This window comes from Oncorhynchus kisutch, linkage group LG7 (assembly GCF_002021735.2).
Source record: "Oncorhynchus kisutch isolate 150728-3 linkage group LG7, Okis_V2, whole genome shotgun sequence".
Classification (NCBI taxonomy): Eukaryota; Metazoa; Chordata; class Actinopteri; order Salmoniformes; family Salmonidae; genus Oncorhynchus; species Oncorhynchus kisutch.
In genome coordinates, this window is record NC_034180.2 from 32,213,429 (window position 1) to 32,237,877 (window position 24,449).

The 24,449-nt window shown below is 43.2% G+C and overlaps 1 protein-coding gene and 1 pseudogene across 2 annotated transcripts in view; both read left to right on the plus strand.

The window, feature by feature from the left end:
• The first annotated feature begins 4,827 nt into the window (after positions 1–4,827).
• On the plus strand, positions 4,828–18,375 carry LOC109893751 (mutS protein homolog 4-like; annotated as a pseudogene).
• Positions 18,376–19,176: 801 nt separating this feature from the next.
• The window catches only part of LOC109894478 (kinectin), a 45,634-nt gene continuing 40,361 nt past the window's right edge, over positions 19,177–24,449 (plus strand). The window contains exon 1 of one of the 2 annotated variants that reach the window (XM_020488000.2): positions 19,177–19,317. The gene's annotated coding sequence lies outside the window, so the exon portion shown is untranslated. The remainder of the gene's footprint in view (positions 19,318–24,449) is intronic. The other variant, XM_020487998.2, reaches the window with a different exon arrangement.

Genomic DNA, 24,449 nt, shown 5'->3' on the forward strand with positions numbered 1-24,449 from the left:
TTCAGCTTTTATTTCTTTCATCACATTCCCATTGGGTCAGAAGTTTACATGCTACCAAATACGAATTGAGTGTATTGCCTTTCAATTGTTTCACTTGGGTCAAACGTTTCGGGTAGCCTTCCACAAGCTTCCCACAATAAGTTGGGTTAATTTTGTCCAATTCCTCCTGACAGAGCTAGTGTAACTGAGTCAGGTTTGTAGGCCTCCTTGCTCGCTTTTTCAAGCAAGGAGGCCACACGCTTTTTCAGTTATGCCCACAAATTATCTATGGGATTGAGGTCAGGGCTTTCTGATGGCCACTCCAATACCTTGACTTTGTTGTCCTGAAGCCATTTTGCCACAACTTTGGATGTATGCTTGGGGTCATTGTCCATTTGGAAGACCCATTTGTGTCCAAGCTTTAACTTCTGATGTCTTGAGATGTTGCTTCAATGTATCCACATAATTTTCCTTTCTCATGACACCATCTATTTTGTGAAGTGCACCACTCCCTCCTGCAGCAAAGCACCCCCACAACATGATGCTGCCACCCCTGTGCTTCACGGTTGGGACGGTGTTCTTCGTGTAACCGATGTGAAATTGCTAGCTAGTTAGCGGTGGTGCACGCTAATAGCGTTTCAATCGGTGACGTCACTCGCTTTGAGACCTTGATGTAGTGGTTCCCCTTGCTCTGCAAGAGCTGCGGCATTTGTGGAGCAATGGGTAACGATGCTTCATGGGTGTCAGTTGTTGATGTGTGCAGAGGGTCCCTGATTCGAGCCGGGGAGGGGACGGACTAAAGTTATACTGCTACATTGATGCTGTTGACCCGGATCACTGGTTGCTACGGAAAAGGAGGAGGTCAAAAGGGGGGTGAGTGAAACCGATGTGAAATGGCTAGCTAGTTCGCAGTGGTGTGCGCTAATAGCGTTTCAATCCGTGACGTCACTCGCTTTGAGACCTTGAAGTAGTGGTTCCCCTTGCTCTGCAAGAGCTACGTTTTTTGTGGAGCGATGGGTAACGATGCTTCGTGGGTGACTGTTGTCTGTGTATGCAGAGGGTCCCTGGTTCGCGCCCGGGTCGGGGCGAGGGGACGGACTACAGTTATACTGTTACATTCGGCTTGCAAGCCTCCCCCTTTTTCCTCCAAACATAACGATGGTCATTATGGCCAAACAGTTCTATTTTTGTCATCAGACCAGAGTACATTTCTCCAAAAAGTACGATCTTTGTCCCCATGTGCAGTTGCAAACCGTAGTCTGGCTTTTTTTATGGTGGTTTTGGAGCAGTGGCTTCTTCCTTGCTGAGCGGCCTTTCAGGTTATGTTGATATAGGACTCGTTTTACTGTGGATATAGATAATTTTGTACCTGTTTCCTCCAGCATCTTCACAAGGTCCTTTGCTGTTGTTTTGGGATTGATTTGCACTTTTTGCACCAAACTACGTTAATCTCTAGGAGACAGAACGTGTCTCCTTCCTGAGCGGTATGATGGCTGCGTGGTCCCATGGTGTTTATACTTGCGTACTGTTGTTTGTACAGATGAACGTGGTACCTCCAGGCATTTGGAAATTGCTCCCAAGGATGAACCAGACTTTATTTTCCCATGATGTCACGCAAAGAGGCACCGAATTTGAAGGTAGGCCTTGAAATACATCTACAGGTACACCTCCAATTGACTCAAATTATGTCAATTAGCCTATCAGAAGCTTCTAATGCCATGACATCATTTTCTGGAATTGTCCAAGCTGTGTAAAAGGCACAGTCAACTTAGTGCATGTAAACTTCTGACACAATGGAATTGTGATACAATGAATCATAAGTTGAATAATCTGTCTGTAAACAATTGTTGGAAAAATTACTTGTGTCGTGCACAAAGTAGATGTCCTAACCAAATTTCTAAAACTATAGTTTGTCAACAATACATTTGTGGAGTGGTTGAAAAACGGGTTTTAATGACTCCAACGTAAGTGTGTGTAAACTTCTGACTTCAACTGTAGGTGTTCAACCTACCTCACTCATCCCATATGGGTGGTACATGGGAGCGGATGATTGGCATTGCACGTCGTATACTTGACTGCATGTTCCTCCAACGTGGATCAAGCCTTACAAATGAAGTCCTGACAACACTGACGGCCAAGGTCATTGCTGTGATGAATGCCAGGCCCCTCGTCCCAGTATCTTCAGACCCAGAACAACCCCTTATCCTCACTCCAGCTGTGCTCTTGACCCAGAAGACTGTCGTCCCCCCTTCCTCCACCAGGCAAGATCTGGGACGTAGAACTCTACAAGCAAGAGTGGAAGCAGGTACAAAGTCTAGCGGACACCTTTAGGAACAGGTGCCGGTGGGAGTATCTCTGCACGCTGCAGAGCTGACGTACGTGGCAGGACAAGAGGCTAGATCTTAAAGAAGGGAATATGGGGGAATATGCTAAAAGAAATTAATGGCCAATGGCCATCGTTGTGAAGACCCTTCACAGCCGGGATGGGATGGTGAGGAAAGTCAACTTCATAGTTCCCTCCTTGACAACTCTGAAGATCTTCTCTCGGCCTATCTCCGAAGTTGTTGTCCTTCTTACTTCATAATATCCCAGTGGTCAGAGTTAGGTTTATATGGGATCGTTAATGAGTGTTCTGGACCTGTTCGTTGTTTAGCACCCCCTAGTGGCAGTTTAAGTGCAGCAGTGTAGAATGTATCTTTTTGTGTCATGTGACAGGAAGTGTGTGACAGTTACAATCCTTCAACATCCTTCTTTATAAGCTTTGTAAGATGCAATGTCTGTAAGTACATTTGTTTATTAACACAGGATAAATGTTTATCACATAATTTTCCTGTTTCTGTAAAAGATTTAGTTAGCTGTTAGCTACTTTGCATTAGCTTCAGTGCTATTTCTCCCTAGGGACACCTAGTTTAGCAATATTAACCATACAGTTGAATTCTAGTAACTTTATTTTATTTGACTCTAAATGGAGTACTCTTATTCCTTATTTCATAAATTTAGTGCAGTTATTGTGTAAGACATTCTGTGCCCTTACTACAGTAACTGAAAACATGTATTTTTGTGTTTATTGCAGTTTCACACTGTGATTCAAGTAACGTCCAAAAGCCAGCCTGCTTCTCAGACTATTTTTAAGAGTGTTTAGTTAATTGGATAGCTGGATAAGGACTACTGTATGTTTAGCAAGTCCAGTATAGTGTGAAAAAAACTGTACATTTTAGAGTGTCCTTTTACTGTACCCAGCACAAGGTGCACCTGTATAATGATCATGCTGTTTAATCAACTTATTGATATGCCACACCTGTTAGGTGGATGGATTATCTTGGCAAAGGAGAAAGCTCACTAACAGGGATGCAAACAAATTTGTGCACAACATTTGAGAGAAATACATTTTTAGTGCATACGGAAAATGTATGGGGTCTTTTATTTCAGCTTATGCAACCAGCGTATAGTTTCTCTAAATTCACAAATTTGAGGACTGCTAAATTCTGTCAATAAAGCTTATACACATTTTTATATTTTTAATTACAAGGCACAAGTGACTCATTATTTTGAGATGTACAGTAGCCTAGTAACTTACAAGTTGATTGCCTTTCTTTGACCCAGGTCAAGTGAATCACAGCTTCAGAGGGGGAAGGACATTTTAATATGTCCCACCCTCTGGCTCCTTGTTAGTGGGACTTCCAGACCTATAGGGGGAACCCCCAGACTTAGGAGGACCCCAGGCTAAGCTGGGGCTGTAGGAATACACTGCATAAATGCCACAGACTGAACCCTCTGGTAAAGCTACAGCTCAGACACACACAGAGGAGTTGGTTTTCACTAGGCTGTCGCAGTTTGAGAGTTTAATTATTCCGCTCTCTCCATGCCTGCAGTGACCACTGGCTGCTCCTCTGTGACCTCACCACTGCTGCCTCTGTGATTGTTGCGGTGGTAGAAGGGCATGGGTTGCGAGGGGAGAGTTTGGCATGGCCAGTATCAACCTGAAATGTGCAGAACTGGTTCTCTCAGTTTGCAGACACTGGGACCTATGCCAAGGTAGAACATAGTAAACAAACAGGCTGAATTAGTTTACTATCGGCAGTATCTCAGAACAGGGAGAGGCAGGCAAATTCATCTCCATGAGGCCTAGCTAAGTGCATGGTTATCTCAGTCTGTACTAAAAGTATGTTAAACTTGTCTCTCATCAACTTCCAGGTTATCACCAAGGTTCACATCCTGGTGCCACTGGAGATACTAATGCCAGACACTGCCAGTACTGCCAGTGAGAAAGGCAAAGGGACCAAACCATACAACCTCATCACAGAAAACATTCAGGTACTAGGTGGTCTGCCCATACTGCTGAAGTGAGACACCTTTGTTATGTCTTATTTGTTGCCTAACCTTTATGTTTCAGTCAGTAGCTTTCACTGCAATGAGAGAAAAGGGCTGGAGTACATCCAGCAGATGTGTGCCCCAGAGATACTTGGAGTTCCATCTATGCACCCAAATCACTTAAAGTGAGCTTCAAAAGGTAGTGAGCAGACTGCCATGACCACTCGGGCTCCTGAGTGGCACAGCGGTCTAAGCCACTGCATCTCAGTGTTAGAGGCGTCACTATAGACCCTAGTTCGATTCCTGGCTGAATCACAACCGGCCGTGATTGGGAGTCCCATAGGGAGGTGCACATTTGGCCCAGTGTTGTCCGGGTTTGGCCGGGGTAGGCCGTCATTGTAAATAAGAATTTATTCTTAACTGACTTGCCTAGTTAAATAAAGGTTACACATCAGCTCAACGTCTGCCACTAACCTGGAGTTGGTTGTCAACAAAAGGACCACAGGTAGGGGGGCATGTCAGAAGTATGGGTTGCCGATGAGCTTTAGCACAGCTCGAGGGATCATCCAGATGAAAACTGGAGGGGTGGCTTCACCTGATGGGAAGATCCAAGCTGACTTCATCAAGGTACCTCTAATAGCCTATTTGAACACCTCTATAACTGGCAATACTGAACAATTGCAATGATGAATAGGTTATACAGAGCTTTAAGTGAGGGAAACTCATTACAAGGTGTCATTGCTTCATGTTCATTATTTAAATTGGGCTGTACCTGTCAGAATTGCTGTGGCTCTATATTACAACAACACGCGTCAGCATTCTCTATAGTAATGCATTTTTATACCTTTGTTGTTTTTTATAAATGACTCTTCCCTCAGGTGACAAAGCACAAGGGCAACTACAGCTTCACCACAGCAGACCTGATGAAGATGACTGATCTCTGTGAGTAAAGAGGCGCCAATTGACCCTTTGCTAAGCAAAGACCCCCTTAGTTAATATTGCAACCTCGGCCATAATTTTTCCTGGGAAGCCCAAATCAAATCGTTATTTGTCACAATACAACAGGTGTAGACCTTACAGTGAATTGCTTACTTAGAAGCCCTTAACCAACAATGCAGTTAAGAAAAATATAGTAAGTGTGAAGTAAAAAATAGCCAAGTTAAAAATAACAAATAAAAAGCAGCAGTAAAATAACAGTAGCGGTACAGGAGTTACCAGTAGAGAGTCAATGTGCGGTAGTTAGTTGAGGAAATTGAGGTAATATGTACATGTAAGTAGAGTTAAAGTGACTATGAATAGATAATAACCAGAGAGTAGCAGCAGTGTAAAAGAGGGTGGGGCAATGCAAATGGTCTGGGTAGCCATTTGATTAGCTGTTCAGGAGTACTTGGGGGTAGAAGCTGTTAAGAAGCCTTTTGGACCTAGACTTGGTGCTCCGGTACTGCTTCCCATGCGTTAGCAGAGAGAAGTCTATGACTAGGATGGCTGGAGTCTTTTTGACAATTCTTAGGGCCTTCCTCAGACACCGCCTGGTATAGAGGTCCTGGATGGCAGGAAGCTTGGCACCAGTGATGTACTGGGCCGTACACACTACCCTCTGTAGTGCTTCGCGGTTTGAGGCCGAGCAGTTGCCATACCAGGCAGTGATGCAAACAGTCAGGATGCTCTGGATGGTGCAGCTGTAGAACCTTTTGAGGATCTGAGGACCCATACCAAATCTTTTCAGTCATCCGAGGGGGGGGGGGGGGGGAATAGGCTTTGTTGTGCCCTCTTCACAACTGTCTTGGTGTGTTTGGTGTGTTCATTTCCGGTCACAACTTGCAGACGTGTTTACGTGTTGCTGTGTGTTTTGTTGCCAACCTTACTTTGATACCTGACAACTTTACGGTTTTTACTTTTTAATTACCGTTTATATTTTTCGTTTTTCCCTCACTCAACTTTTTTCCATTCAACTTTTTCACTCCGGACGCTTTATCTGGACATGGTTCATCAGGACTTCCAACAGCCGAAGCTAAGTAGTAACATTAACATGATGCCTTCTACTTGCAGTCACTGTATTCATAATATACAGGAGAACGATCGCCTTAAGGCGAGGATAGCTGTGCTGCAAGCCCAGCTTCAGACGCAATCTTTAGGCAAGGGTAATTTCAGTGTAGGAAAGGATGAAACAGCGTCTGTGCAACCAGTAAGTACAGATAGTAACGTCAGTATAAATCCCCTTGCACGGTCCCAGCAGCAGGTCAACTTTCTCATGGCTTCTGGAGGGAAATGCTGTAGGAATGCTAGAATTTGTAGATAATTGGCCCTCTTTCTGGGACTCACCCACAAACAGGACCAAGCCTGGCCTGCTGAGGAGTGACGGACTCCATCCTAGCTGGAGGGGTGCTCTCCTCTTATCTACCAACATAGACAGGGCTCTAACTCCTCTAGCTCCACAATGAAGTAGGGTGCAGGCCAGGCAGCAGGCTGTTAGCCAGCCTGCCAGCTTAGTGGAGTCTGCCACTAGCACAGTCAGTGTAGTCAGCTCAGCTATCCCCATTGAGACCGTATCTGTGCCTCGACCTAGGTTGGGCAAAACTAAACATGGCGGTGTTCGCCATAGCAATCTCACTAGGATAAATACCTCCTCCATTCCTGCCATTATTGAAAGTGATCGTGATACCTCACATGTTAGATCCCTTATTTCAAAGGCAGTTATAGTCAATGAACTAATCACTGATCATAATCTTGATGTGATTGGCCTGACTGAAACATGGCTTAAGCCTGATGAATTTACTGTGTTAAATGAGGCCTCACCTCCTGGTTACACTAGTGACCATATCCACCGTGCATCCCACAAAGGCGGAGGTGTTGCTAACATTTACGATAGCAAATTTCAATTTACAAAAAAAAGAAGACATTTGTCTTTTGAGCTTCTAGTCATAATCTATGCAGCCTACTCAATCACTTTTTATAGCTACTGTTTACAGGCTTCCTGGGCCATATACAGCATTCCTCATTGAGTTCCCTGAATTCCTATTGGACCTTGTAGTCGTAGCAGATAATATTCTAATTTTTGCTGACTTTAATATTCACATGGAAAAGTCCACAGACCCACTCCAAAAGCCTTTCGGAGCCATCATCGACTTAGTGAGTTTTGTCCAACATGTCTCTGGACCTACTCACTGTCACAGTCATACTCTGGACCTAGTTTTGTCCCATGGAATAAATGTTGTGGATCTTAATGTTTTTCCTCATAATCCTGAACTATCGGACCACCATTTTATTATGTTTGCAATTGCAACAAATAATCTGCTCAGACCCCAACCAAGGAGCACCAAAGGTTGTGCTATAAATTCCCAGACAACACAAAGATTCCTTGATGCCCTTCCAGACTCCCTCTGCCTACCAAAGGACGTCAGAGGACAAAAATCAGTTAACCACCTAACTGAGGAACTCAATTTAACTTTGCGCAATACCCTAGATGCAGTTGTACCCCTAAAAACATTTGTCATAAGAAACTAGCTCCCTGGTATACAGAAAATACCCAAGCTCTGAAGCAAGCTTAGAGAAAATTGGAACGGAAATGGCGCCACACCAAACTGGAAGTCTTCCGACTAGCTTGGAAAGACAGTACCGTGCAGTATCGAAGAGCCCTTACTGCTGCTCAATCATCCTATTTTTCCAACTTAATTGAGGAAAATAAGAATAATCCGAAATTTCTTTTTGATACTGTCGCAAAGCTAACTAAAAAGCAGCATTCCCCAAGTGAGGATGGCTTTCACTTCAGCAGTAATAAATTCATGAACTTCTTTGAGGAAAAGATCATGATCATTAGAAAGCAAATTACTTTTTAAATCTGCGTATTCCCCCTTCAAAGCTCAGTTGCTCTGAGTCTGCACAACTCTGCCAGGACCTAGGTTCAAGAGAGAGACTCAAGTGTTTTAGTATTAAATCTCTTGACACAATGATGAAAATAATCATGGCCTCTAAACCTTCAAGCTGCATACTGGACCCTATTCAAACTAAACTACTGAAAGAGCTGCGTCCTGTGCTTGGCCCTCCTATGTTGAACATAATAAACGGCTCTCTATCCACCAAATGTGTACCAAACTCACTAAAAGAAGCAGTAATAAGGCCTCTCTTGAAAAAGCCAAACCTTGACCCAGAAAATATTTAAAAAACTAATCGGCCTATATCGAATCTTCCATTCCTCTCAAATTTTAGAAAAAGCGGTTGCGCAGCAACTCACTGCCTTCCTGAAGACAAACAATACATAAACTGCTTCAGTCTTGTTTTAGACCACATCATAGCACTGGGACTGCACTTATGGTGTTAATGACCTTTAAAATGGCATCAGACCGAGGCTCTGCATCTGTCCTCCTAGACCTTAGTGCTGCTTTTGATACCATCGATAACCACATTCTTTTGGAGAGATAAGAAACCCAAATTGGTCTACAGAGACAAGTTCTGGCCTGGTTTAGATCTTATCTGTTGGAAAGATATCCGTTTGTCTCTGAATGGTTTGTCCTCTGAAAAATCAACTGTACATTTCGGTGTTCCTCAAGGTTCCGTTTTAGGACCACTATTGTTTTCACTATATATATTTTACCTCTTGGGGATGTCATTCGAAAACATAACGTTAACCTCTCTGCACACCGAACCCGCTACATAAATAGTCATATTAAACATTCATGAAAATACAAGTGTCTCACATGGGTCGAAAGCCTAGAGTCTTGCTAATCCAACTGCCTTGTCAGATTTTAAAAAGGATTTACTGCGAAAGAATACGATACGATTATCTGAGGATAGAGCCCCATTAAAAAAAACTATTTCAACCAGCACAGGTGTAACATCACAAATTGCAATAAAATAAATTGTTTACCTTTGACGATCTTCCTCTGTTTGCAATCCCAATGCTCATTGTTACACAATGAATAGGCTTTTGTTTAATCAAATCCATTTTTATAGCCTAACACGATACATTTTGTGAACCGCTTGTGTCGTGAATTCCGTCTCATTCCATTTTCGACGACACATTCGATGTAAATACACATACTAAACGTGACTTTATCCAGTCATGTTTGGTTTCATTGCAATCAACTGTTTTTTTGTAACACAACCAAACGTGATGGGTCATTTCGCGGGACGTATTGACTGAAAGAAACCGATTTGAAGACAACAAGTAATGACATCATTGTGCACCAATAATATGACCGCTGTTTCGTTGATTGACTGTATTTTAACCCAATGACCACTGATCGTCTTGAAATCTAGCTGGGTAGATAGCCAATGAGCTGAGGTAAACGGCAATATGTAATGTTTATGTGTTGGAAGACCAACCCATGTAGTAAACTCCGGCGTAAAGAGGGTCATTCGCCATTGAAGATTCATACCGGAAGGAGCCACACATGTTACGCACAGCATTATTTTGGTAAAGCGCATCTTCAGCTGTTTATATATCAATCAGTATGGCGACTAAGTCAGGGAACGCTAAATCTAAGTCTAGATATACAGATGTCCACACAATTTTAGAAGAAATTGATCGGGAAAGTGAGACAGAGATTGTTGGAGGACGATTCATTTAGCGATTCCCAAATGGAGGAATATTTTTTGAACGGAGAGGACATCGTTTTGGACTGGTAAGTTCTTCTCATGCTAATGCCGTTGTTTGAAATTACTAATATAAAATATTATTTGTGATTTTTTAACATTTTAGTAGCAATATATAAAAATGCAATGAAATGTGTAAATTACACGTTGGCTACACATTGTGTGACCCATAGCCTATGTTTGTGTGTGTATATATACGGTACATATTGTGGATTAGAGGGAGCATGGCCGAGATGCGTGTCTGCCGCTCCACCCCACCCCCACGTGAAATAGCCTATTTGAGGCTGTTGGGGGGGGGGGCAGGCCCACAACAATGGCCAAAGTGAAATGGAGACAGTAGATCTAGCTGGTCTGTCATAATATAAATGAGACAGTAGATCTAGCAGGTCTATAATAATATATTCAACCTTTTGTTCCCTGTACTCTATATATATCTGTTTATTATACCTGTTGATACAGGGCTCATATGTGAAACTATTCTAACTGAACATTTTCTTTCACAGTGACACTGACTCTGAATGGGAGCCCACAGTGCCAAGGTGTCCATCCCCCACTGAAGCTGGTTCATCCAGCCTGAAACCTGTTGTCTCAGCGCTACTGGGGCATGGACCGCAAAAAAAATCCCCATTCCAACTACAATAAAGGACTACAACAAGAGCATGGGAGGTGTGGACCTGTCAGATGCGCTGCTAGGCTATTACAATGTTCTCCATAAGATGATGAAATGGTACAAGACTTTCTATCATTTCATCGACATTGCTGTGGTGAATGCATTCATCCTACACAAGGAAATGGCTAAGAGCTGTGGAAAGCCCCCCATCTCACAGCTAGCCTTCAGAGAGCTGCTCATCAAGGAGCTCGCTGGCTACAGCACCACGTTCTGGCCCCTCTACCTCTGTCCCTTCTGCTCCTGCCACAAGTGGTGTTCCTCTGCCCAAATGTATTTCTGCAGGCATGGATGTGCCTCAATTTTGGGGGGGGGGTGTGTTAGAATACCATTTTGGTATTTTGTATATAGTTATTCCATTCAAAATGTATAACTTCACCAATTTGGCCACTTGGGTACATTTGGGCTACTTGTGTGGGACACCTGGGTGACTTCATGATAAATGTCATATAGCACAGTCATTTTGGAAGTTATCATTCTGAAAGTACGGTTGCTGTCTTAAGTTTTTCACTAAAATTGTCCCCATCATCCTATCTGAATGTTTGTTTTGTCTTGTTCATTTTAAAGATGATACAACAATAAAAAATTAAAAAAACGTATGTTTTTTTCCATTGTATTATCTAAATCAGATCTATTGTGTTATATTCTCCTACATTCAATTCACATTTACACAAACTTCAGAGTGTTTTCTTTCAAATGAAACCAAGAATATGCATATCCTTGGTTCTGGGCCTGAGCGACAGGCAGTTAGATTTGGGTATGTCTTCAGGCGGAAATGGAAAAAAGTAGGTGGGTAGCTGCTTTCACTGCTATGCGGATGACACACAGCTGTACATTTCAATGAAACATGGTGAAGCCCCAAAATTGCCCTCGCTAGAAGCCTGTGTTTCAGACATAAGGAAGTGGATGGCTGCAAACTTTCTACTTTTAAACTCAGACAAAACAGAGATGCTTGTTCTAGGACCCAAGAAACAAAGAGATCTTCTGTTAATTAATCTTGATGGTTGTACAGTCGTCTCAAATAAAACTGTGAAGGACCTCGGCGTTACTCTGGACCCTGATCTCTCTTTTGACGAACATATCAAGACTGTTTCAAGGACAGCTTTTTTCCATCTACGTAACATTGCAAAAATCAGAAACTTTCTGTCCAAAAATGATGCAGAAAAATGAATCCATGCTTTTGTTACTTCTAGGTTAGACTACTGCAATGCTCTACTTTCCGGCTACCCGGATAAAGCACTAAATAAACTTCAGTTAGTGCTAAACACGGCTGCAAGAATCCTGACTAGAACCAAAAAAAATCATATTACTCCAGTGCTAGCCTCCCTACACTGGCTTCCTGTTAAGGCAAGAGGGCTGAATTCAAGGTTTTACTGCTAACCTACAAAGCATTACATGGGCTTGCTCCTACCTATCTTTCTGATTTGGTCCTGCCGTACATACCTACACGTACGCTACGGCCACAAGACGCAGGCCTCCTAATTGTCCCTAGAATTTCTAAGCAAACAGCTTGAGGTAGGGCTTTCTCCTATAGAGCTCAATTTTTATGGAATGGTCTGCCAACCCATGTGAGAGACGCAGACTCGGTCTCAACCTTTAAGTCTTTACTGAAGACTCATCTCTTCAGTGGGTCATATGATTGAGTGTAGTCTGGCCCAGGAGTGTGAAGGTGAACGGAAAGGCTCTGGAGCAACGAACCACCCTTGCTGTCTCTGCCTGGCCGGTTCCCCTCTCTCCACTGGGATTCTCTGCCTCTAACCCTATGTCAGGGGCCGAGTCACTGGCTTACTGGTGCTCTTTCATGCCATCCCTAGGAGGGGGTGCGTCACTTGAGTGGGTTGAGTCACTGACGTGATCTTCCTGTCTGGGTTGGCGCCCCCACTTGGGTTGTGCCGTGGCGGAGATCTTTGTGGGCTATACTCGGCCTTGTCTCAGGACGGCAAGTTGGTGGTTGAAGATATCCCTCTAGTGGTGTGGGGGCTGTGCTTTGGCAAAGTGGGTGGGGTTATATCATCGGATGGGGCCACAGTGTCTCCTGACCCCTCCTGTCTCAGCCTCCAGTATTTATGCTGCAGTAGCTTGTGTCGGGGGGCTAGGGTCAGTTTGTTATATCTGGAGTACTTCTCCTGTCTTATCCAGTGTCCTGTGTGAATTTAAGTATGCTCCCTCTAATTCTCTCTTTCGCTCTCTCGGAGGACCTGAGCCTTAGGACCATGCCTCAGGACTACCTGGCATGATGACTCCTTGCTGTCCCCAGTCCACCTGGCCGTGCTGCTGCTCCAGTTCTAACTGTTCTGCCTGCGGCTATGGAATCCTGACCTGTTCACCGGACCTGCTACCTGTTCCCGACCTGCTGTTTAACGCTCTAGAGACAGCAGGAGTGGTAGAGATACTCTTAATGATCGGCTATGAAAAGCCAACTGACATTTAGTCCTGAGGTGCTGACTTGCTGCACCCTCGACAACTACTGTGATTATTATTATTTGACCATGCTGGTCATTTATGAAAATTTGAACATCGTGGCCAGCCAGAAGAGGACTGGCCACCCCTCAGTCTTGTTCCTCTCTAGGTTTCTTCCTATGTTCTGACCTTTCTAGGGAGTTTTTCCTAGCCGCCGTGCTTCTACACCTGCATTGCTTGCTGTTTGGGGTTTTAGGCTGGGTTTCTGTACAGCACTTTGAGATATCAGCTGATGTACGAAGGGCTATATAAATACATTTGATTTGTTTGGACCATGATAGTTTGTTGGTGATGTGGACACCAAGGAACTTGAAGCTCTCAACCTGTTCCACTACAGCTCCGTTGATAAGAATGGGGGTGTGCTCATCCTCCTTTTCCTGTAGTTCACAATCATCTCCTTTGTCTTGAACACATTGAGATAGAGCTCGTTATCCTGGCACCACACGGTCAGGTCTCTGACCTCCCTATAGGCTGTCTTGCCGACAACACAAACTTAATAATGGTGTTGGAGTCGTGCCTGGCCATTTAATTATATATATATATATATATATTTAACCTTTATTTAAATAAGCAAGTTAGTTAAGAACAAATGACAGCCTACCAGGGAACAATGGCCTTGTTCAGGGGCAGAATGACAGATTATTTTACCTTGTAAGCTCTGGGATTTGATCCAGCAACCTTTCGGTTACTGGCCCAACGCTCACTGGGCTACCTGCCGCCACCATGCAGTCTTGGGTGAACAGGCAGTACAGGAGGGGACTGAGCACGCACCCATGAGGGGCCCTCGTGTTGAGGATCAGCGTGGCAGATATGGTTACCTACCCTTACCACCTGGGGGCGGCCCGTCAGGAAGTCCAGGATCCAGTTGTTTAATCCCAGGGTCCTTAGCATAGTGATGACCTTTGAGGGCACTGTGGTGTGCTGAGCTGTCGTCAATTAATGGCATTCTCACGTAGGTGTTCCTTTTGTCCCGGTGGGAAAGGGCAATAGAGATTGCAACATCTGTGGATCTTTTGAGTCAGTATGCAAATTGGAGTGGGTCTAGGCTTTCTGGGATAATGGTGTTGTGAGCCATGACCGGCCTTTCAAAGCACTTCTTGGCTACAGATGTGAGTGCTATGCGTCGGTAGTCATTAGTCATTCATTCCGTGTAAGGCAGTTCCCTTACACGGAACCCAAACTGGCTGCGCACGTGCGCCATCATGTGCCATTGTGCAAAAATGTATTTTGTCCCCCCACACCAAACGTGATCAAGGCACGCAGGTTAAAATATCAAAACAAACTCTGAACCAATTATATTAATTTGGGGACAGGTCGAAAAGCATTAAACATTTATGGCAATTTAGCTAGTTAGCTTGCACTTGCTAGCTAATTTGTTCTATTTAGCTAGCTTGCTGTTGCTAGCTAATTTGTCCTGGGATATAAACATTGAGTTGTTATTTTACCTGAAATGCACAAGGACTTCTACTCTGCCAATTAATCCACACATAAAAGTCAACCAAATCGTTTCTAGTCATCTCTCTTCCTTCCAGGCTTTTTCTTCTCTTGACTTCATATTGCGATGGGCAACTTTCATAAATTAGGTGCATTACCGCCACTGACCTTGTTCGTTTTTCACACCCACTTGGGTATAACCAATGAGGAGATGGGAGAGGCAGGACTTGCTGCACGATCTGTGTCAGCAATAGAACTGATTTCTATTTTAGCCCTTGGCAACGCAGATGCTCAATGGTGCGTGCAATAATTTAATAACATACATTTTTGCCATGCTTGCGTGTGGTCTGCCATTTAGTGTTCTTGGGCATAGGGACTATGGTGGTCTGCTTGAAACATGTTGGTATTACAAATTACAAACTCCGTCCTGGTAATCAGTCTTCCGGAACAGCTAATGCTCTCATGCATGCTTCAGTGTTGCTTTCCTCAAAGCGAGCATAGAAGTAATTTAGCTCGTCTAGTAGGCTCGTGCCACTGGGCAGCTCACGGCTGCCCATTTAACCACTAACGAAATCCCCTCACATTGATCCAAATTAGGTTTAGGAAACTCTTGGGTATGTTGTGGTGGACTGTCATTATAATTGCTTTACGGGGAACCTGGTAAAATTATGTTTGTAGTATAGCTAGCCACTGAATGGCATTGAATTCAGTCAGCGTGCAGTGAAAGCTATAACTACTTTTGGAGCAAACCAGTGCTCTCAAATCGTATCCTGATGTCAACAGCAGATGAGAGTTGTATTCATAACATTGCTAACTTAACTAGTTAACATACATTTTGAGAAAAAAGTTATATTAAGTGACTAGCTTAGCAACGTTTGGTGGTCAATGAGACAGAGAGCTAGCTAGTAGATAACCAACTGAACTTGCAAACATTATAACAAAAGTATAATTTCTGATTTAAAAAAATACTCAAACAGGCTCTGCATTTCAGCAATCACAGTAGCAAGTCGTCCTGGTACACAGTAATTATTTAGCCGTTGAAACATTTTTTTTTTTAGCCATTGCACTCACTGGCTTTCATGCGATATAAACGTGAGCTTGTCCAAGGTGTCCGATTTGATGACAGTTGCTATCCATTGGAGTGCTGCCATTGGTTGCCCAAAATTATGGGGAAGAGCTACATTTTTCATTGAATAATGTGATCATAAAAATAGTTTCTTTGCTTTGTTCTGATTGACCAACCTACCGTTTATTTCTGTATTTATCAAGTGGCATGAAATAAAACTGGGGGAAATTGGATGTACTGATTGTTTACCCAGTAGATGGAGCTGTTTGGTTTGTTGTGGAGTTTTAGATCATGTTGACCTGTTTACACCTGTCTCTTCCCAGGGTGGTACCAGCTGCTGAGTACAGTTCATGAGCATATCCACTGCCTATACAAGCTGTCCGATGCTGTGTCTATGCTAGACATGCTGCTGTCACTAGCCAATGCATGCACCAAGCAGGAAAGTGAATAAATGTAATCAATTAAACATTTTTCACCCAACATTTCTGCAATAGAACATAAAAACAGTTGTTCAAATTCATAGACACGCTAACCATATGATCCAGTCAGATTCAGGCTATCCCTGGAGTTGGTTGACCTCAGTCTAGTCAGTATCTGAAGAAACAACCACCCACTCACCCTTCTCACATAGCAGCCAGTAAATGCAGCATGATTGAATACAGTGCGTCAGCAGTAGCGCCCTCTCTTCTCCTCTCTGATTGACAAAGAGGCTGCTGTGCTCTGCTGTCTATGTAACATTGGTTGCCCTGTCAGCTTCAGTTGTCTGGGCAGCAGCCCCAATAGCAATGTGGTTGGTAACCACTGGCCCCCCCAGCTGTCTGAAAGGATCTCTGTAGAGACACGTGCTGACTGCCGGCCTTCTCCGTCTCATTCATCTCACTTTCAGATGACCCGAGTTACGTAACCGTTACTGTATTTGACCAGACCAATCTCTCTGCATTACACGACAACTGTAGATGTCTGTTTTCACTGCATGTACTGTACGCTAGTAGTGTTTGGAATTCACATGAAATTAGTAATAAAATAACAAACGCAACTGAATTTCATTCACAGCAATTCAACCCAGATGGATTTTTTAAAATTGACCAACAATGTAATTATCAATTATCAAAGTGTTCTTCCTGAAGTTATTCTGCTCTGTGCCTGCAACGCATCCTTAGTTCACAGACACACTGGCCATCAAGCAGGGTCGTTACCCCATTCTGGATCTTATCACTGGCCAGCAGCCCATGTGCAACAACAGCTACATCTCTGAGGGCAGCAACATTGTCATCATCGCTGGGCTCAACATGAGCGGCAAGTCCACCTACCTCAAACAGGTGGTGCTGTGCCAGATCATGGCTCAGATAGGTAGGTGGAGAAACCACACACTTCATTCAAAATGGAATGTTGTTTTATAGTACCTGAATTAACTTAATTTTCAGTGTGCCAGTGTTGTAACCATTCAACAGGCTTACTCACAGGTTATTTATATAATGAGTCTGATTTGTCCTAGGCTCTTTTGTGTCTACTTCCGCATTTCTGAACAGATTTGACAACTTTAAGACAAACTCCTCAACCTTCATTGTGGAAGTGAAGGTGGTACATTTTCAATGTACAGACTTTTTGATGCAGTGATATGGTATGGACTTTTAAAATCTTGGCAAAATAGTTGTTTCATTTTGTCTGGGTATTCCCAAGGTCTCTTATATAATCCATAATGTGAAGTGACAAATCTCTCATCATAGACGCGCTTGGGCGTAGCACCAGTGCTGAGTGGGGCGTAGTCATATGTCACTCTATCTGCAAGTTCCTCGTTAGCCTCAGGGTAGGTACACTGTCCAACCAGCACAGTGCCTCTGTCTGAAACAATAGATGATTAATTGGATTGTTGTGTATGAATCATAGAAGCCTTAATTTTCTTTGACTTCCTGTTACTTGCACTGCTCAGATCAAACTATCATCAGTTAAATGTGTACTCCGCTCTGTTTCCCTGGCGGTCTCAGGTGTTCACTCTGTTTGCCACACACTTCCTGGAGCTACAGTATGTGAGCTGGAGACATTGTACCCCAATGTGGAAAACCAGCACATGGAGGTTCAGCACACCTGCACTGGCAACACGGGTACAGAGAGTGTTGTCTACACTTTCCTGCTGAGCCATGGAAGCTCATATTTCCTAGGGTAAGGAAATATGATTAAACATTCTTAAAGGGGAGCTGAACTTCCTGATTTACCCTCGGTTGCAATTCTCCTCATTAGGAAATGCGACTGAGGCAGGATTTAAATAAACCTAACCCAAGTAAAACTGTTATGGTGCCCGTTACTCTGTGACATACCATTTTTTCCCCCCTAATTATCTCACAAATCTCAGTTTTGGATTAGATACTTTTACCAAAATGATCCTATTAAACACTAAGTAAATTTTAGAATAAATGTTTGACTCATTGATGCCACAAAGGCAGTTTTCAAAAGGATAAGATGCTTATTACGTAAGGTTACTCTTTAACATTGTCCAATCATTAACCTAAATAGTCAAAGGTTTACTGTAATGTTTAACTTGCAGTTCTGAGGGCTGCAGAGATGATTGCACTGCCTACAACCATAATCCAAGAAGGATTCCAAGTAGGCTATTTGTTCTTGTTATTTAGATCAAATGTACCTCCCATCTTATTCTGTGGTCCCTGCTGGTCTGTCAACCTGTCTTCCTCCTCTGTATCACCTGGCCACCCGGCTCCTGTAAACATCCAGGGACTCCATACTGGACCTTGACAGCCTGCGAATCTATCTAAAGGGCCCGAAAAGACACTATGAAACAGAAGAACATGTGTCCATGGAGACAGAGGATGTCAGGTTGAGATGGGTCAATGAAGGAGGTGAGAGGAATTGAAGAAGCTTGTGGATTTCAATTATGCTGTTCGCTACAAAAAAGGTTAAATAAAAATATCCTATATGATATTAAATTACAAGTTGTTAGGTGTAATATTTTCAATGTTTCTGTAATATTTAATAAAGAGTTCATTATTAATGTGACATTAAGTGGGACAAGGGCCCAAATGTAAACAGCCATGTAGGTTTAAAACCCCTAGAGCTAGCATGGAAACCTGACATAGTATTTAATTCTACGTCGGGCATTAATGAGCATTTGGGTCAGGAAAGTTTCCTCTCATGACCACTACAAGCCAGCATGTTGAATAAAATTGTATTTTAACTTACTTTACCGGTTGTCCATGTGGTTTTTGCAAGTAGGAATCTGTAAGAATAATTACAACTATTCAAAGCGCTGGTGGTAGTGCATTCAGATTTCTATCACCTCAAGCATCACAAGATAAATACTTGCCGAGCTCGTGCATGTGTTTACATGGTTCTTGGCATTCTTATGGTGATAGAAATCCGAATGCACTACCAGTGCTTTGAAAAGTTTAATTATGCTTTCTGGTGGATATTGTCCCACATTCCTACCCGCAAATAGACCAACCGGCAAAGTAATTTAAAATATAATTTAACACTTTTGCTTGAGGTCTTGAGGAAACTTTCATAATCACTAATGTATGCCCGACATAGAATTAATTCAATTCAATGTCGTGTTTCCAGGCTACCCTGGTGCACCCGGGGTGGTTGTAGTCTAATCGGGTGCATAGAGCAAGAGGCCATGCCTTCTCCACATCCTCTTATCCAGTCCCATCCCTTCATTGAATCATACGCTATGTGCTGAGACAGACCGACCCGCCCCCGCGAAACCGAAACACAAGATACGGGCTTGGGTTGGAGCTGCTCCGGGGAACTCGCCATTTCATTTCAACATTTAGGGAACTTTGGCACTAAGATACAGGTATGTGCATGGCATTTCCTCCTACAACATTTCTTTTTAAACCGATCTAGTCATTCAAGGATTTTCGTAGCTGAAACCGTTATCTGGGCCTGGCACTGCCTGAAAATAGGGACGCGAGAGTGGGTCAGAGATTTCAGAATAGAGGGGGCGCTAGGTCACTTTATAGGCGAGGCCTTTTGTTAGGATTGGCTTCTCAGGTGCTGTACACTGGGTTGGGTTTCAGAATAAAGCCAACATTAGCTGTGATTTTCTTTAAACGTTATTTGTAAAATAAAGTATGTGTAGTTTAGACTAGAGTATTTCACCTATTTAAAATATAGAATAACGTTAGCTGTGTCCGTGCATCTCGAGACGTCTTGTCAGTGAGTGACGAGCCTTTCCGCAAATGTCACGATTCGTAGCTGGCAAGTTAGCTGGGTTGTTGAAGAAAAGCTAGTTAACTAGATAAACGCCCAGACCGCCCCCACCCCCCCCCCAAAAAAAAATTGGCCTACCCCTTTTGTGCCTATAGCTAATATGAGGTAGGCGTCACTGGAAATCCAGAGTGGTTAGCTAACTAGCCACCAACATGTGCGCCCCTTGTCAAATAATGACATTAGCACGGCTTTGTAGCTAGCAGGTTCGTAGCCATCGCGTCGGTATATCTTAACCAGGATAATTTCGCTGTCGTGTCCAACTCCGGTGTACGTTGCTAGCTAAGTTAACGTTAGTTATATAATACATTCGCATTATGATTAGCTAGTCTAGTGTCACTAGTAGTGATTAACGTTAGCTAATAGAGTAATATCTAACCACAGTGCTGCACGCTAGCTTACTTAGCTAGCTAAGTTACGTGCAAGGCCATGACATGTTAGCAAAGACTGAATATTATCGTCTTGAAACGGAACTGATCAGCCTAAGACTAGGCAATACCAGAGTTGTGCTTAGAACATATGCTACTAGTCTGTACTTAAAACATGCTACAAACATGCCTTGTAGGCAACTTTTAGGTGTAAAGAAATTACATCTGTAGAATAGTTTCATTAGCTAGCGGTTTACATCATTACAAGCTATGCAACGTTTCACTGTTTCAATGGACAGCAGGATGTCTTTTGAATTGTTAGGCTTATCACATGATCTCGAATAGTGATTGTTCGGAGCCTCACGTAAAGGTACATTTGTCCTACCATCTGTAGTAACGTTAGCTGTTGCGATTGAAGAATGAGTAGTCCTTGAGGTATGTGTTTAACTACAGGTATTTTGAAAAATGCTCTGCATGTCATAACATTTTTACTGGGTTAGCTAAATCCCCCAAGTGCTGTGTAATTTTACACAGACAGTGACTTATGATAGGGGCCCATCTACAAAATGTAGTGTATAACATTTGGGAAATGCTCACCTTATGTTGCAGCCATTAAGAATTTATACAGTAGACTATATACTTCCATATTTCCACCAGTCCTGCCTGCATCACTGACCAAGATGCTGTTTGTATTGTATACAGCACATTCATAGAACCACGTCATCACCCATTTCACCTTTGAGTGAGGCCTTGTTCTCTTCCTGCATTCTCTGGCTATGTAAAAATGGGGAGATGCACACAATTCTCTCCTCCCACTCCCCCAGTATCTCATCTAAATTTTTCATAAACGGAGACCATTAAAGAGAATAGATCATTTAAACGATTTACAGATTGAGGCATTTAGGACCAACTGCCTTTACCACTCCCCTGCACTTTCGAAGAGGCCAGTGCAAGTATTTGACCTGCTCCTTAAGTCATTGAGTAGAGAAATTGTCACTGGTTAGCCTACTCACAGGTCATTTTCCTTACATCAGTAGTGATTGGTCAGTTAGGACAGTGTGCATGGAAACCTCTAGTGAGTCTTATTCCAGATATGGCTTGAGGGGGTAGTTCTATTTGTGTGCACACACAGGACTGGCTGCTGAGATACCTTATCAGCCTCTGGCTCCAGAAAGGAGTATTGTGGGATACTGAACTCACCCACGCTAGAGTAAACCTCATGGCTTTACCTGGATACTGAGGGATGTAATGGCTGGTTCTAATCAATGTCACCGTCTCCCGTGCGGTTACATGATCACCAATGTGGTTATTGTGGAAAGTCGGATGAATATAAGTTAATTAAAATGTTTACATGCTTTGCAAGAACAATTTCCCCAATCCTGTTTACATGGACATCTGAAATATGCAGAAAACCAGCAATCAAAATGAATGTTCTACCTCAGCGAACATTATTTTTGCAAAACATTTGAGTACAGACATCTAAAGTTTGAAAACCTCATGCGTTCGCTGTTCCAGACACACTAAAGAGAGGCCTGCCCGGCTGGTGCAGATCAAATACACTGCCGATAAGGTTTTTACATGTTCTAACCATTAGAAAGATTGCTCAGAAAACCAGGTTATAATTGGTGTATGCTTACTTCAATTTTGATCTCACAGATTTAAGCTAAGCATAGTAAAGTGACTATTGCATAATCTGCCATCAGTTTTAATATCAAATGATTACTGTGCGTGTAAACCGTATCTGTTGGGTTTATTTGGAAGTTGTAAATTATGCTTGTTCGAGAATATAGGCCCTAGAGGACCAATACTGTATTTTGATGGATCCCCATTAGCTGTCAAGGCAGCAGCGACTCTTCCTGGGGTCCAGCAACATAAAATCGTTAGTTTAAATACGTGACACTTCATAACAGTGTAATACCTCAGGCCACCACACATCTACAATACAAAATCCATGGGGCGGCAGGGTAGCCTAGTGGTTAGAGCGTTGGACTAGTAACCGGAAGGTTGCAAGTTCAAATCCCCAAGCTGTCGTTCTGCCCCTGAACAGGCAGTTAACCCACTGTTCCTAGGCAGTCATTGAACATAAGAATTTGTTCTTAACTGACTTGCCTAGTTAAATAAAGGTCAAAATAAAAAAAGATACATGTGTCTTGTATAGCCTTGTCCCTTCAGTCCCTGCTGTGCCATAAGTTGTATTTTTTAAATTAGATTCTACTACTTCATCAGTTGCCTGATTTAGACTAGAGTTCCATGTAGTATTGTGCGCCTCCCATAGGCTATTCTTAATTTGGGAATTGTGAAGAGACCTTTGGTGGGATGTCTTGTGGGGTATGCATGGGTGTCTGAGCTGTGTGCTAGTGGATTAAAGGACACCCCGGTGCATTCAGCATGTCAACACTTCTTACAAAAACAAGTAATGATTAAGTCACTCTCCTCCACTTTGAGCCATGAGAGAATTACATGCATGTTATTAATGTTAGCTCTGTGTACATTTACAAGCCAGCCATGCTGCCCTGTTCTGAGCCAATTGTAATTTGAGGTCCCTCTGTGGCACCTGACCACCTGATTGAACAGTATTCCAGGTGGAACACAACTAGAGCCTGTAGGACCTGTGTTTTTAGAAAGGCAGAGCAGTGCTTTAATATGGACAGACTTCCCCATCTTAGCTATTGTTGAATCAACATGTTATGACCAGGACAGTTTACAATCCAGGGATATACAAAGCAGTTTGTCACCACGTTATTTATTAAAAGATTTAGTGAATGTCCCAAATACAATGCTTTTAGTCCTAAATACCTTTATTTAAACAGGTAGGCCAGTTGAGAACAAGTTCTCATTTACAACTGCGACCTGGCCAAAATAAAGCAAAGCAGTGTGACAAAGACAGTTACACATGGGATAAACAAACGTACAGTCAATAACAATAGAAAAATCTATGTACAGTGTTTGCAAATGTAAGATTAGGGAGGTAAGGCAATAAATAGGCCATAGTGGCAAAAATGACAATTTAGCATTAACGCTGGAGTGAGATGTGCAAGTAGATACTGTGGTGCAAAAGAACATGGATGAGGTAGTTGGGTAGGCTATTTACCGGTGCAGTAATCGGTAAGCTGCTCTGACAGCTGATTCTTAAAGTTAGTGAGAAGTCTCCAGTGATTTTTGCAATTCGTTCCAGTCATTGGCAGCAGAGAACTGGAAGGAAAGGCAGGCAAAGGAGGAATAGGCTTTGGGGGTGACCAGTGAAATATACCTGCTGAAGCGTGTGCGTTGCTATGGTGACCAGTGAGCTGAGATAACGTTCTACATTTCTGGAAAGGTGGATTTTAAAAGAAAAAAAGAAAAGTAGAAGCCCGGAACTGTTTGGGCACAGACCTGGTTAGTTTGACAGTACACTGCAGGCCATCTCTGCAGTAGATTGCAACTCCGCCCGCTTTGGCAGTTCTAGCTTGATTGAAAATGTTGTAGTTGGGAGTGGACATTTCAGAATTTTGTGGCCTTCATAAGCCAGGATTCAGACATGGCTAGGACATCAGGGTTGGTGGTGTGCTAAAGCTGTGAATAAAACAAACTTAGGGAGGAGGCTTTGATGTTAACATGCATGAAACCAAGGCTTTTACTGTTACAGAAGTCAACAAATGAGAGCACCTGGGGAGTAGGTGCAGTACTGGGGGCTACAGGGCCTGGGTTAACCTTTACATCACCAGAGGAAGAGTATGATAAGGGTACGGCTAAAGGCTATAAGAACTGTACGTTGGGAACAGAATGAAAGGAGTAGATTAGAGTCAGGGCATAATGTACAGACAAGGGTATGGTAGGATGAGTACAGTGGAGATTAACCAAGGCATTGAGTGACGAGGTTGCATCTCTGGAGGCACGAGTTAAGCCAGGTGAGGTCTCCGCATTTGGTGGGGCGGGTTGGACAAAAGAGCCGTCTAAGGCATGTTGAGCGGGACTGGGGGCTCTGCATTGAAATAAAACAAGAACTAACCGAAACAGCAGTAGACAAGGCATATTGACAGAGGCATAAAGCTATCACGGGTGTTGATCAGGAGAGCTAAGACAACGGGTAAATGGCAATGAATGGGCAAAGTCAGTTAGGTACATACAGGACCGAGTTTAAGCTGGGGCCGACCAACAAAACGAGGTGCAGTGTTAGTGAACAGTCATCAGCTGTGTAGCTGAGTGATCATAGGGTTCAAATCAGCAGAAATAGGTGAGTCAGGGAGCCGTTCAGTAGTCGCTACTACGCTAGGTGAGCAGGAGACACGGCGTTCAGAATGCTAGCGGGCCAGGGCTAGCAGTTGGGTCTTCAGCAATATCGTAACGGAAAAGCCTGTTGAAACCACATTGA